The 15,534-nt window shown below is 40.3% G+C and overlaps 1 protein-coding gene across 8 annotated transcripts in view; it reads right to left on the bottom strand.

Annotated features, from left to right (window-relative positions):
* The window catches only part of RAB3IL1 (RAB3A interacting protein like 1), a 606,739-nt gene that overhangs the window by 155,227 nt on the left and 435,978 nt on the right, over positions 1 to 15,534 (bottom strand). The gene's annotated exons all lie outside the window — the stretch shown is intronic.

Genomic DNA, 15,534 nt, shown 5'->3' with positions numbered 1-15,534 from the left:
AAATTTCTCTTTAAATCTTTTTACATATTATTTAGCTTCTAGAAAAAAATCTTAACATGAAGGTTTACCATTTTGTTTAAGCAAGTGAAATTATTTTGGTTATTTAAAACAAAAACGATTTTATCACATGAACACTTTTATTCAAGCTACCACGTTTCAGTTCTGATACTTCTTGCAAATTTATAACTGATTAACCATCTGAAAGGTACTTATACATATTTTCACCACCAGCAAGTCATAGTGTTGATTAGTAGTATGAATTAGGATGTATTTAAAAATGCACTATGACAATGAACCACAATGCAATTGCACAAATATGACTATAGTTCCTTTATTAAAAGATGTGAAAAATTCTGTAAAATCATTAAACCAAATGCAGACTCCAAAACAACCTTTAGTAAGGCAGAATTTTCTATGAATCATTTGATTACATTAAAATAATTTATTTCAGAGCAGTTTTAATTTCCACTATGATGCAGAGGTTCACAGGTATGCATTCCTTTTTCAAAAGGGAATGTAAAATATAAAGTAAGGGTTTAAAGAACACCATTATTAGGTTTGATTGTTATTAGGCATGCAGGCTTGGAGACCTCTGTGGAGCCCAGCCCAAATTCACAATTAACCCAGAGCACCGTAAAAAGCGGACCGGAGTTCTGCTGTGGCAACCCCTAACCGGGAAAAGCCGAAATAAAACTGGCTGGTTAAATGACATGCTCAATGTCTCACAGTAAACAAAAGGAGACTGAGCCAATCAAATGCTGAACTTAAGGAAGCAGCTCATAGCCTTAATCCTCTGAGCTAACTGCAAGACATGATGATAGCAAATCAGATATTAAAGGAAGCAAAGTACAAAGCAACACGTTAACAGAAACTGAGAAAAGTCTAAGGTCATGGTCAGAAGTCGACTTGCAATATTTGTTGGAAATGAGTACTCCAAGCGGCTATTTCACAGAAAGAGCTGGCAAAATGTCACATGCTCAGCACCTGAGTATACAAAGGAAAGCAGTGTATTATACAAAGTTCAGTACTAATACTGCTTCTGTTCATATTTCACTTATAACCATTTGCTGTCCAATGACCTGCTGATGACAGATTCCACGAAGTTAAGGTCTTCTTAAGTTATATGAACATATAATAGAAGGTATCAGTAGCCATTCAATTTTCCAATACAATTGCCAGACTTTCAAACCTGTGACTTTTAAAGTTTTTTTTTTTTTTTAAGGATTTATGTTGTAAAGTGTCTCAGTTCTGGTTTAAGAACTTATGCTCCAAACCTGTTATTTTACATTAAGGTCTGTGATCTACTCCCTTGTGGGAGGAGGCGGTAGCCTCTACCCTTCTAGGAACTTCTTGTTAAGGCTTATTTTGCCTGTTATAGGTTCATATAGGACATTACTAATCTAGTGGCCCTAGAGCCCTTATCAGCCTAACTATGTTAATCCCAACTTGCCCCAATTGGTCTACACAATTGTGGGAGGTGAGGGTAGCCTCCACCCTTCTGAGCTGGGAATTGTTGGTGAAGGCTTATTGTGCCTGTTATTCTAAGTATCCTTTTTGTGGTCCGTGGTCTGCACTCTTGTGGCATTACTGTCAGGACATATTTTCTTAACTACTAGAGCATCTAGTTTGCTCATAGCTGAGTGTTGCTTATCAAGTTGCTTATTTTATTGCCTTGTTCAGTATTTAAGTTTCCTCACTCCTCCCTAGTAGATCAGTGGCCATGGATATGCACTTCCCAACTCTCTCTCTCTGTGGCCATTCTGGTTGAGATGGGTATTCTACGGCATTGTAGCAATTGCCTAATATATACCGACAACCCACTTATTCTTAATAAAACAGATAGTGTATGAAATAGGTGTAAATATACTTTAACACTAGAGGACAAACTTTCTCATACAACCAAAACTAATCCAAAAGAAGTTGTCAATGACACTTGCACCTCACCTACTGCACAGGGTAAAGACCCTACACATAAAACTACTTGTGCTGAGCATGTACAAGGTAGCCTTCCCAAATGACTAAGACCTCCTGCACAGTACAATCAAAGAAAGGGCCCCCACCATCAGATAAACACGCCATTAAAATACCACCTGAAGCTACACATACTAGCACTGTATCCAGTGCCTCCACTGCTAAGCTGTTAAGGCAATCCAGCACATAGCCAAATTTCCTGGTCATTGGTGATTCCACAGCGAGGCACATCAATGTTCCCCTCACAAGACTGAGAAGAGAGACAGTCATGGTTAGCTGCCTTTCTGGGGCTAGGATCCATCAAGTTACACAAGCATTCAGGTCACTGAACCACAGCTACTAGTATGACTCTGTCATAGTCCATGTGGGTGTTAATGACCTGAGACATACCTCCCCTGACTATATGAAGTGCGACATGAGCTGTTAATGACCTGAGACATACCTCCCCTGACTATATGAAGTGCGACATGAGCTGTTAATGACCTGAGACATACCTCCCCTGACTATATGAAGTGCGACATGAGCTGTTAATGACCTGAGACATACCTCCCCTGACTATATGAAGTGCGACATGAGCTGTTAATGACCTGAGACATACCTCCCCTGACTATATGAAGTGCGACATGAGCTGTTAATGACCTGAGACATACCTCCCCTGACTATATGAAGTGCGACATGAGCTGTTAATGACCTGAGACATACCTCCCCTGACTATATGAAGTGTGACATGAGCTGTTAATGACCTGAGACATACCTCCCCTGACTATATGAAGTGCGACATGAGCTGTTAATGACCTGAGACATACCTCCCTGACTATATGAAGTGCGACATGAGCTGTTAATGACCTGAGACATACCTCCCCTGACTATATGAAGTGCGACATGAGCTGTTAATGACCTGAGACATACCTCCCTCCCCTGACTATATGAAGTGCGACATGAGCTGTTAATGACCTGAGACATACCTCCCCTGACTATATGAAGTGCGACATGAGCTGTTAATGACCTGAGACATACCTCCCTGACTATATGAAGTGTGACATGAGCTGTTAATGACCTGAGACATACCTCCCCTGACTATATGAAGTGCGACATGAGCTGTTAATGACCTGAGACATACCTCCCCTGACTATATGAAGTGCGACATGAGCTGTTAATGACCTGAGACATACCTCCCTGACTATATGAAGTGCGACATGAGCTGTTAATGACCTGAGACATACCTCCCTGACTATATGAAGTGCGACATGAGCTGTTAATGACCTGAGACATACCTCCCTGACTATATGAAGTGCGACATGAGCTGTTAATGACCTGAGACATACCTCCCCTGACTATATGAAGTGCGACATGAGCTGTTAATGACCTGAGACATACCTCCCTGACTATATGAAGTGCGACATGAGCTGTTAATGACCTGAGACATACCTCCCTGACTATATGAAGTGCGACATGAGCTGTTAATGACCTGAGACATACCTCCATGACTATATGAAGTGCGACATGAGCTGTTAATGACCTGAGACATACCTCCCCTGACTATATGAAATGCGACATGAGCTGTTAATGACCTGAGACATACCTCCCTGACTATATGAAGTGCGACATGAGCTGTTAATGACCTGAGACATACCTCCCTGACTATATGAAGTGCGACATGAGCTGTTAATGACCTGAGACATACCTCCCATGACTATATGAAGTGCGACATGAGCTGTTAATGACCTGAGACATACCTCCCCTGACTATATGAAGTGCGACATGAGCTGTTAATGACCTGAGACATACCTCCCTGACTATATGAAGTGCGACATGAGCTGTTAATGACCTGAGACATACCTCCCTGACTATATGAAGTGCGACATGAGCTGTTAATGACCTGAGACATACCTCCCCTGACTATATGAAGTGCGACATGAGCTGTTAATGACCTGAGACATACCTCCCCTGACTATATGAAGTGCGACATGAGCTGTTAATGACCTGAGACATACCTCCCTGACTATATGAAGTGCGACATGAGCTGTTAATGACCTGAGACATACCTCCCTGACTATATGAAGTGCGACATGAGCTGTTAATGACCTGAGACATACCTCCCTGACTATATGAAGTGCGACATGAGCTGTTAATGAGCTGAGACATACCTCCCGTGACTATATGAAGTGCGACATGATCTGTTAATGACCTGAGACATACCTCCCCTGACTATATGAAGTGCGACATGAGCTGTTAATGACCTGAGACATACCTCCCTGACTATATGAAGTGCGACATGAGCTGTTAATGACCTGAGACATACCTCCCTGACTATATGAAGTGCGACATGAGCTGTTAATGACCTGAGACATACCTCCCTGACTATATGAAGTGCGACATGAGCTGTTAATGACCTGAGACATACCTCCCTGACTATATGAAGTGCGACATGAGCTGTTAATGACCTGAGACATACCTCCCTGACTATATGAAGTGCGACATGAGCTGTTAATGACCTGAGACATACCTCCCTGACTATATGAAGTGCGACATGAGCTGTTAATGACCTGAGACATACCTCCCCTGACTATATGAAGTGCGACATGAGCTGTTAATGACCTGAGACATACCTCCCTGACTATATGAAGTGCGACATGAGCTGTTAATGACCTGAGACATACCTCCCTGACTATATGAAGTGCGACATGAGCTGTTAATGACCTGAGACATACCTCCCCTGACTATATGAAGTGCGACATGAGCTGTTAATGACCTGAGACATACCTCCCTCCCCTGACTATATGAAGTGCGACATGAGCTGTTAATGACCTGAGACATACCTCCCATGACTATATGAAGTGCGACATGAGCTGTTAATGACCTGAGACATACCTCCCCTGACTATATGAAGTGCGACATGAGCTGTTAATGACCTGAGACATACCTCCCTGACTATATGAAGTGCGACATGAGCTGTTAATGACCTGAGACATACCTCCCTGACTATATGAAGTGCGACATGAGCTGTTAATGACCTGAGACATACCTCCCTGACTATATGAAGTGCGACATGAGCTGTTAATGACCTGAGACATACCTCCCTGACTATATGAAGTGCGACATGAGCTGTTAATGACCTGAGACATACCTCCCTGACTATATGAAGTGCGACATGAGCTGTTAATGACCTGAGACATACCTCCCTGACTATATGAAGTGCGACATGAGCTGTTAATGACCTGAGACATACCTCCCTGACTATATGAAGTGCGACATGAGCTGTTAATGACCTGAGACATACCTCCCCTGACTATATGAAGTGCGACATGAGCTGTTAATGACCTGAGACATACCTCCCCTGACTATATGAAGTGCGACATGAGCTGTTAATGACCTGAGACATACCTCCCTCCCCTGACTATATGAAGTGCGACATGAGCTGTTAATGACCTGAGACATACCTCCCCTGACTATATGAAGTGCGACATGAGCTGTTAATGACCTGAGACATACCTCCCTCCCCTGACTATATGAAGTGCGACATGAGCTGTTAATGACCTGAGACATACCTCCCCTGACTATATGAAGTGCGACATGAGCTGTTAATGACCTGAGACATACCTCCCCTGACTATATGAAGTGCGACATGAGCTGTTAATGACCTGAGACATACCTCCCTCCCCTGACTATATGAAGTGCGACATGAGCTGTTAATGACCTGAGACATACCTCCCTGACTATATGAAGTGCGACATGAGCTGTTAATGACCTGAGACATACCTCCCTGACTATATGAAGTGCGACATGAGCTGTTAATGACCTGAGACATACCTCCCTGACTATATGAAGTGCGACATGAGCTGTTAATGACCTGAGACATACCTCCCTGACTATATGAAGTGCGACATGAGCTGTTAATGACCTGAGACATACCTCCCCTGACTATATGAAGTGCGACATGAGCTGTTAATGACCTGAGACATACCTCGCCTGCCTATATGAAGTGCCGCATGAGCTGTTAATGACCTGAGACATACCTCCCTGACTATATGAAGTGCGACATGAGCTGTTAATGACCTGAGACATACCTCCCTGACTATATGAAGTGCGACATGAGCTGTTAATGACCTGAGACATACCTCCCTGACTATATGAAGTGCGACATGAGCTGTTAATGACCTGAGACATACCTCCCTGACTATATGAAGTGCGACATGAGCTGTTAATGACCTGAGACATACCTCCCTGACTATATGAAGTGCGACATGAGCTGTTAATGACCTGAGACATACCTCCCTGACTATATGAAGTGCGACATGAGCTGTTAATGACCTGAGACATACCTCCCCTGACTATATGAAGTGCGACATGAGCTGTTAATGACCTGAGACATACCTCCCCTGACTATATGAAGTGCGACATGAGCTGTTAATGACCTGAGACATACCTCCCCTGACTATATGAAGTGCGACATGAGCTGTTAATGACCTGAGACATACCTCCCTCCCCTGACTATATGAAGTGCGACATGAGCTGTTAATGACCTGAGACATACCTCCCATGACTATATGAAGTGCGACATGAGCTGTTAATGACCTGAGACATACCTCCCCTGACTATATGAAGTGCGACATGAGCTGTTAATGACCTGAGACATACCTCCCTCCCCTGACTATATGAAGTGCGACATGAGCTGTTAATGACCTGAGACATACCTCCCTGACTATATGAAGTGCGACATGAGCTGTTAATGACCTGAGACATACCTCCCTGACTATATGAAGTGCGACATGAGCTGTTAATGACCTGAGACATACCTCCCCTGACTATATGAAGTGCGACATGAGCTGTTAATGACCTGAGACATACCTCCCTCCCCTGACTATATGAAGTGCGACATGAGCTGTTAATGACCTGAGACATACCTCCCCTGACTATATGAAGTGCGACATGAGCTGTTAATGACCTGAGACATACCTCCCCTGACTATATGAAGTGCGACATGAGCTGTTAATGACCTGAGACATACCTCCCTGACTATATGAAGTGCGACATGAGCTGTTAATGACCTGAGACATACCTCCCTGACTATATGAAGTGCGACATGAGCTGTTAATGACCTGAGACATACCTCCCTCCCCTGACTATATGAAGTGCGACATGAGCTGTTAATGACCTGAGACATACCTCCCCTGACTATATGAAGTGCGACATGAGCTGTTAATGACCTGAGACATACCTCCCATGACTATATGAAGTGCGACATGAGCTGTTAATGACCTGAGACATACCTCCCCTGACTATATGAAGTGCGACATGAGCTGTTAATGACCTGAGACATACCTCCCCTGACTATATGAAGTGCGACATGAGCTGTTAATGACCTGAGACATACCTCCCTGACTATATGAAGTGCGACATGAGCTGTTAATGACCTGAGACATACCTCCCTGACTATATGAAGTGCGACATGAGCTGTTAATGACCTGAGACATACCTCCCTGACTATATGAAGTGCGACATGAGCTGTTAATGACCTGAGACATACCTCCCTGACTATATGAAGTGCGACATGAGCTGTTAATGACCTGAGACATACCTCCCTGACTATATGAAGTGCGACATGAGCTGTTAATGACCTGAGACATACCTCCCTGACTATATGAAGTGCGACATGAGCTGTTAATGACCTGAGACATACCTCCCCTGACTATATGAAGTGCGACATGAGCTGTTAATGACCTGAGACATACCTCCCCTGACTATATGAAGTGCGACATGAGCTGTTAATGACCTGAGACATACCTCCCCTGACTATATGAAGTGCGACATGAGCTGTTAATGACCTGAGACATACCTCCCCTGACTATATGAAGTGCGACATGATCAAGCTCAATGATTATGTGTTTCAGGCAGGTATGAGCCTAGCACTGAGAAGCACACTACCTTTTCCAAGGATGATGCCATGTTACCAACAGAAAATGATTGATTTTAACAACTGGCTTAGCTTCTGGTGCCAATCCAGGGGGGTACAATATTTGATGGCCTGGGAGTACAAAGTTAACAGTCCCCTCTGCTTTGCCAGAGATGGTCTGCACTTGTCAACTCTAGGCTTTCAGTTATTGGCAAAGACCTTTTCCGCCCCTATAGTGCCTTTTTAGGCAATGCCAAACTGATAAACCTACCAACTTAACTGAACCTATGAAAGGATATCTGAATGTGGTATTGCTCAAATGCTAGAAGTCTTAACAAGAAATTCCACTCCCTGCAAGCCTTCCTCTCCCTGGAGAGTGTAGACATCCCTCACCATTTAACCTAATACAATATTCATGGGAGATGTCAACTGCCCCTCTACTGATTGGGAATCCTACATCACTTCTAATGCACAAGTCCAGTGATTCCTAAACTCTGTTAATACCAACATCCTGGAACAGTTGGTCCATTCTCCTAACAGGGGTACAAACATCCCTGAGCTTGTACTGACTAACATGGGGGGACAGTATTCCTCACCTAGTGTAATATCTTTGCACATCAGAGCTGACCATAAGGCATTATTACTTGAAATAAAATTAAATCTGGGGATCCAGTGAAAACAAAAACCTTCAGAAAGTATTCCAAGGCTAAACGCTTCCTCTCTACTAAGCAACACCTGGGCTAAATTCCAAGCACCCCCAAACCCAGTAAACCCCATAGAATATACACAGACTATTTAAAAAAAACCTGTACACCATATAGAGCAAACTGTGCCCCCTCATACTAATAAGACACCCTCAAAAGTCAAGCCACCCTGGTGGAATTACAATATCAATCAGTTATACAACAAAAGAAAAAAATGTTGTGCAAGCATAGGAGGAGCAAATAGTACTAAAAGCCCCCAACCAATCTAAACAGCTAGCTAAGAATGTTAATTAATACTTAAAGGCTAAATTTGAAGAAAAAATAGCTTCTCAGGCAAAGGACAACCACAAAGCTTTCTACAGCCATGTCTAACCTCAGAGGAAATATGCAACAATGTGCAGAACTTATTGTAAATGGCATCACCCACCCTGAAAAGGAGGTCATTGCTAACCATTTGGCTGACAAGTTCAGCTCAAATCCCCCCCCCCACACACAATAGTTCAAAGGAAATACCACATAACACAATACTCCTAACCATTACTATAGAACAGGTCATAAATGCATTTTCCAAAGCCAAAAACACTGCATCAATGGACCCCAATAACATCCGGGTCTATATTAGATCAACGGAAACGTAAATGTTCGAATCTGTAAAGGTCGACCTTTATAGATCGAACATTTACGTGTTCGAAAATCTTTAAAAATAAAAAAAAATAAGTAATAAAAACAAAAAAACAAAGGGTGCAAGCAGGGGGGGCAAGCCCCCCCCGAACCCCCCACACCCACCACCCTACTTAAATATACCAACTCCAAGATCTCGTTACAGTGTAGTGAAGGGGAAATTTCCCATTTCCGCACTGAAGTGTACTGATGTGCGATCTTGGAGTTGGTATATTTTAGTAGTGGGGGGCTTGCCCCCCTGCTAAAACCCTTTTCTTTATTTTTGTTTTGTTTATTTTGTTTTTATTACATTTTTGAACATTTAAATGTTCGATCTCTAAAGGTCGACCTTTAGATATTCGAACTGTAATATAGACCCATAACATCCTGGGATGTTTAACAAATAGCATGAAACATGACCTCTCTGGTCCACTTGAATGACTTTTTAACTGGATTCTTCAGTCAGGTTTTGCGCCCAATGAATGGAAAATGGCTACAGTCTTTCCCATGCAAAAAGGAGGTCCAAACACTGATTTGGGTAACTACTGGCCCATAAGTCTTACCAGCCTCATATGTAAGGCCATGGAAAGAATCTTCATGCATATGATAAATGATGACATACATAACCTGAAAATGCCAGAACCATCACAGTTTGGTTTTGTTAAAGGAAGGTCATGTCTATTAAATCTGATGGACTTTTTTGAGAGGGTCACCAAAGCACTGGATGAAGGTAAGACTGTGCACAGCTTACCTCGACCTGGCCAATGCTTTTGATACAATACCCCACTCAGGTATTATAAACAAGCCCACTAATTTAGATATAAACACTTTTATCACCTTCTGGATAGCCAGTTGGCTAACTGATAGGACCCAGGAGTTCAAAATAGGTGAGGCCACCTCCACCAAGAGATCAGTCCCTCAGAGCTCATTACAGGGCCTGCTCTTTTTTCCAATCTATTTCTCTGAAATGGAAGCAAATGCTGAAGGTTTAAGGCTGACCAAGTTTGCAGATGATTTCAATCTGGGGGTTATCATCTACTCCCCTGCAGACGCTAGCATTCTTCAAGAATGTCTATCCCTGACTAACAAATGGTGTCAAAACCACAGTCTTAAACTCAATACTGTGAAACGTATAATTGTACCCTTTGGAAAATCAACAATCCCGGCTAATTACCATGTTGATAATACACCCCTAAGAGTCAACCTACTGGTTAGGGAACTGGGTACGCACATAGACAATAGCCTTACCTTTGACCACCACGTGGCAACAGTGGTGAGGAAATCCTTTTTTGTTGTGCAACATATAAGTAAGGACATGGCATCTAGGTCCAAAGAGGTCATTATCTCACTGTACTCTACCCTTATCAGACCAATTATAGAGTACAATACTCCCTTTGGTATGTACCTAACCAGACATATGTAGGTGCTAGACTGACCTCAAAGGCTTCTTACAAAAAGAATACAAGGTGTAACAAACCTGCCTTATGCAGAGCACCGTAAAGCCCTTTCCCTCTACTCAGTCTCCTATAGATTGCTGAGGGATGATCTATAACTGACTTACAAGGCATATGCAAACTCCACACTTATGAATCTTGTGCATATTCATAAGTCAAAGAACACCAGAAATGGACCCAAATTCTGCCTGTGACAAACAGAACATGGTGGAGTGACAGATATGCATCCCAGAGACTGCCCTTCCAATGAAACAGGCTTCCCATCCATGTGAAGCTGAGTTCATCTGTTACCCAGTTTAAACACAACCTGGACAAATGGATGGGGAATAGGAAATTTACATCAGGCCTGGCATCCATGTCCCTTATGGATAAAGGTAGCCTATAAATGCCTGGCCCTCAATGTCTTATTTGGATACAGAATATCATTACTCTTTCAGGAAAACTTGGTTAGGCTTAGAAAAGCCCCCTGTGTCATTAGCCTAGCAACAGTGTATGAAACTTTGAAAAGTATACAGAAAATGTTAGGCCATAAAAACAGGATTAAAGGTGAAATATAACAATTTGTGTTCTGCCTGAATGGACAGGAAAAATGCCCCCCCCCCCCCCGCCCTTCTAAATGTATTAATCCATTTTATAATCTGGTAAATGAGCTTGTCTAAAGTGCCCCTTACTGTCACAACCTAGGCCAGATAAGAAAATGTAATTCAGAGTTAGATTTATTTTATTTATTTATCCATCTTTTGTTCATAGATTCATAGATTCATAGATTAGTACTAGGCTAACTGCCTTTGCGAGTCATTTTAAGCCTAGCCAATTATCCCTTATGAGACTCAAACCCTGCACCTTGTGTTTGCAAGACAAATACCTTAACCATTAGGCCACCCTCCCAACCCATTGACCATGTTAGTCCCACTAGACTAAAGGCCTTTTCAGGGGAGACTAGAGGTGGTATTTATAATGACTAAGAGGAATTTGGCCAGATCATCGGGGAAATTCCCCTACTCCTTTTGTTTCCAGTTTTGACTGTGGCAGGCCATAGTGTGGTTGCAGCGTGGAGCTGGAAGACCATAAAAGCTAGTTCTAAATGGATCACATAGTCTTGTTTGCATTATGCAACTATTGGATGGTGGCTTACCTGAGGATGAACCTCTGGACCAGGATGCCATTTCATGGAGCCAGATAATGTAATGACTGGCTTCACAGAAGGTTCTACAGCGGAAATTACGTCAGACATTTTTGAAGTCCCAATTCTCGTTGAACACTGTCAAACTACATATGGAATGTCTGAATGACAGGAGGTGCTGTACCATGTCCTTCTACTTTGTCTCATGAAACCACTAACTGCATTGGGACCAAAAGACCATAATCCTGTGGCTACAGGAATTCTCAAGCTTCTTGTGGTACACATTCAGGCAAAACAAAATGTACCTATTGATAGGTACAGAGTTTATGATGCTTGGATTTTGCCTTTGGGCATTGATGTCAAAGACATTCAGGCTAATATTTATGTAGGGAAAGACATGTATTGTGACGTGATTTTTGAAAATAATATTGCTGCTCAAAGGTTTTTTTTTATATAATTGTGAATTGAAGAATCCATGTATGCCATCGACTGATTATGATTTCACAGAGATAATTTTATCTTACAAAAGATGTCTTTTTAGAAATTTAAGACTGGCAAAATTATAGGTTCATAGGTAAGTATTAGGCTAGCTGCCCTTATGGGCCATTATAAGCCAGACAAGTTTCCTTTTTGTGCTCAAAATAACCTATCCCATATGATTATAGACTGGCCTTATCCATTCATGGTAAATAATTATATATTAGCCCAATGAGAATTTCAGAAGAAGATATTGGATCTTACTTTAGTTCCTACTAGGTTATGATGCAATAAAACAATATGATGAAAGGGGTATATGGATGGGTGGATGGGATCTCCTTGTTACTTTATCAAATTTAGGAAATGTCATTAAACTTATGCTGGGTGTCATATATATTAAAGAGCATAAAGCTTATGTTCAGTACAGATGTCAGCCTAAAATAGTTTTTAATGTGGTTCCTCTACTCATCTCATCTTAATAATGATTGTGATAAATGTAAATGCTCCCAATCTGAGTGCATGGTCACAGTGCTAAAAAATGTGACAGGACTTGTAGGAAGTGTAAAAAAGCTGGTCATTTTTGGTTTCACTGCCCACAAATTATTGTAATGAAAAATAGTGAAGCCTCTGATATCCCTCCCAGTATTGAAACTAGTGTGTCCAATGTTTGTGTAGCTTTGGATGAATCAAAAATTCACATAATCAAACGACATTTTGGATGACATTTTATCAAACATGCTGTTTGTCAAACCATTCTGACTGAGATCGTAGTGCGGTCTCAGATTTGGTATATATAATTAGCATGGGGGTGGCTGGGGGGTTCGATGATATGCATCTTCGATGAAGTAATATAGAACCGGTTTGGATAATGAAGAAAATCTTGTTCACCTCTTGAGTCTGATTAAAATAACCATAAGGAAAGGACACAGTCTCCCTTTTTAGTGATAGTACAGATGTTGATGTCAGTGATTTAATGATCTAAATTGTCTACTATAAGAAAGACAGAGAAGAAATGTAAATTAACAAAGGAGGGCAAAACATCAGTAAGAAAGGTTAAGGCTGGTAATACACACCTTTGTAGTTTAAATGTGATTAATAATATTAATGATAAAGGGAGATGGATAGTTATTGCCTTCTGTAATAAAAACATAGCAGCTAATATTATTTGTCTTCTAGATGTTAGGGAGTTAATGACTTCGCAAAAACTGCACTTAGAATGCAGTTGGAGAAATACAATTTTTTGGACTTTTGGAAGTGCAATATGTTGTGGCATTGCCATACTTTATAAGTCTTCATTTTGCCATTAGATTTAATTATAGTACAGCCTGGTAGACTAGTGGTTTGTGATTTTCAGAAGAGTACATACAGTTCATTTTCACCTTATTTGCATATATGCTTCTACCAGTTTATCAGAAAGTGAGGATCTTTTTCATACTAAAAACTTATATTCTTCTTAACTTACATACTATTGTGTGTGAATTTAAGTGTCATTTTTGAGATAATGCGGGGAGAATAGCAGACGTATTCTGCTTTTAAAAGAAGTATTTCAATATGGTCAACTACAGTTGAATCACTTTAGGATATATGTTTATTATTTCTTTCCTGTACTAAAGGTGTTCTTTTCTTCATGATTTTAATCTGTTGCAAACATTCTTTACTGACCACACTGCTTTGCTTTTCTTCTGTTAGCTTTGACAACCATATCTTACTCTTAGGCAAAATATTACTGAAGTAAGGTAGAAAATGCTATTTTTGGGATCAACATCAGCATTTGTTTTCTTTGTACGAGTCTAAAACTGCATGGTGGCTCACATTTTAGGAAAAGTATAGATGTTTATTTCTTACTGTTAGGTATTAACTGTTACATTCCATGAAAAATGCACATACTAAAGTCACTTAAGCTTTTAATGGTGCAGTTTTGATAAAGGCTAATTTGGAAACATACGCTATTTTACTGAGTTAGTTCAAATCTGGGTGGATAAATAAAATGATTTAAAGAAAACTGGCGTATATATATATATATATATATATATATATATATATATATATATATATATATACATACACACATTGAATGATTCTAAAAGAGACATAAAAGTGGTTCTCTAAGTAGTACAACTATTATGCTATTGTAGAAAAATATGCAGAAGGCATGTACCAATCTCTTTCGATGATCGCTACAAAATGGCAGGTTTTTCACTTGTCGGATATTGATCAAGCTTTTTTAGATATTTTGGATAAATTAAATTCAGGTTTGTGTACAGTTTCTAAAAACTCTTCTCCTAGATTAAGGGGTATCCCATATACTTTTTATACTAATATGGATGCCTCTAGGAAGTTATTATTTTGCAGATATTGAACAAGTGACTTGCTTCAGAGTGTAAGTAACATTTGTGAAAGCATTAGGCATTTCTTTTTATAAAAAAATAGTGACTGAACAGATGGAAGTCTTTGATTCTGTACTGATCATAATTTTTTTTTGTAAAATTTTGTCAAACAGACTGTGCAAGGTTTTTCTTCCTAAACTTGAGAGAACATATGATATTCCAGGCAAAAATATCAGAGATATTGAACTTCTTTTGCATGAAGTGATATACAGTATTAATCAACATACTGCATCTGCTAGATTGTTGTCGTGTGACATTTGAAAAGCTTTTGATACTATATCCCATGAGATATTACACTGTATATTATCAAAGTATACTATCAATCACAAATTAAATATATTAAAATATATTTATGAGCAATAGTGGATAAGGTCCCTTGTTAATGGATGGGTTGGCAAGTGAATATTAATGAAGAGGGGTATTAAGCAAAGTTTCCCTTTGCGTGACTTACTACTCGGGATAGTTATGTCTATCACACTTGTTACATGCATCATCTTCTGCTCCATAGCAAAGTTAACCCTGGCATATAATGTGTAGGTCTCTCTTTGTCTTTCTTATGTTAATAACTAAATATCACTTCAAAATCCCCGTATTGGATTCCTATTCTTTATACCACATTGACAAAATTTTTTAACATTGTTGGCCTATTTTTTTTTAATTTGGAGAAAAGTTGTGGCTATGTTTACACTTTTATAAATACAATTTTCCTTATAACCTTTGATGCTATTACTGTCTTGGATGTAAATCTGATACAGGTTTTGTTGTTAAGACTGTTAATGATGATATTTTTTTCCTGTTTCATCTCACTTATGGAGATGGGCTATACATAAGATATCTTACAGGAAGGAAGTTTTTAATTTATATT

This window comes from Protopterus annectens, chromosome 3.part1, assembly GCF_019279795.1.
Source record: "Protopterus annectens isolate FY-2018-M chromosome 3.part1, PAN1.0, whole genome shotgun sequence".
Lineage (NCBI taxonomy): Eukaryota > Metazoa > Chordata > Ceratodontiformes > Protopteridae > Protopterus > Protopterus annectens.
This window is presented reverse-complemented; position numbering and strand designations above follow the sequence as displayed.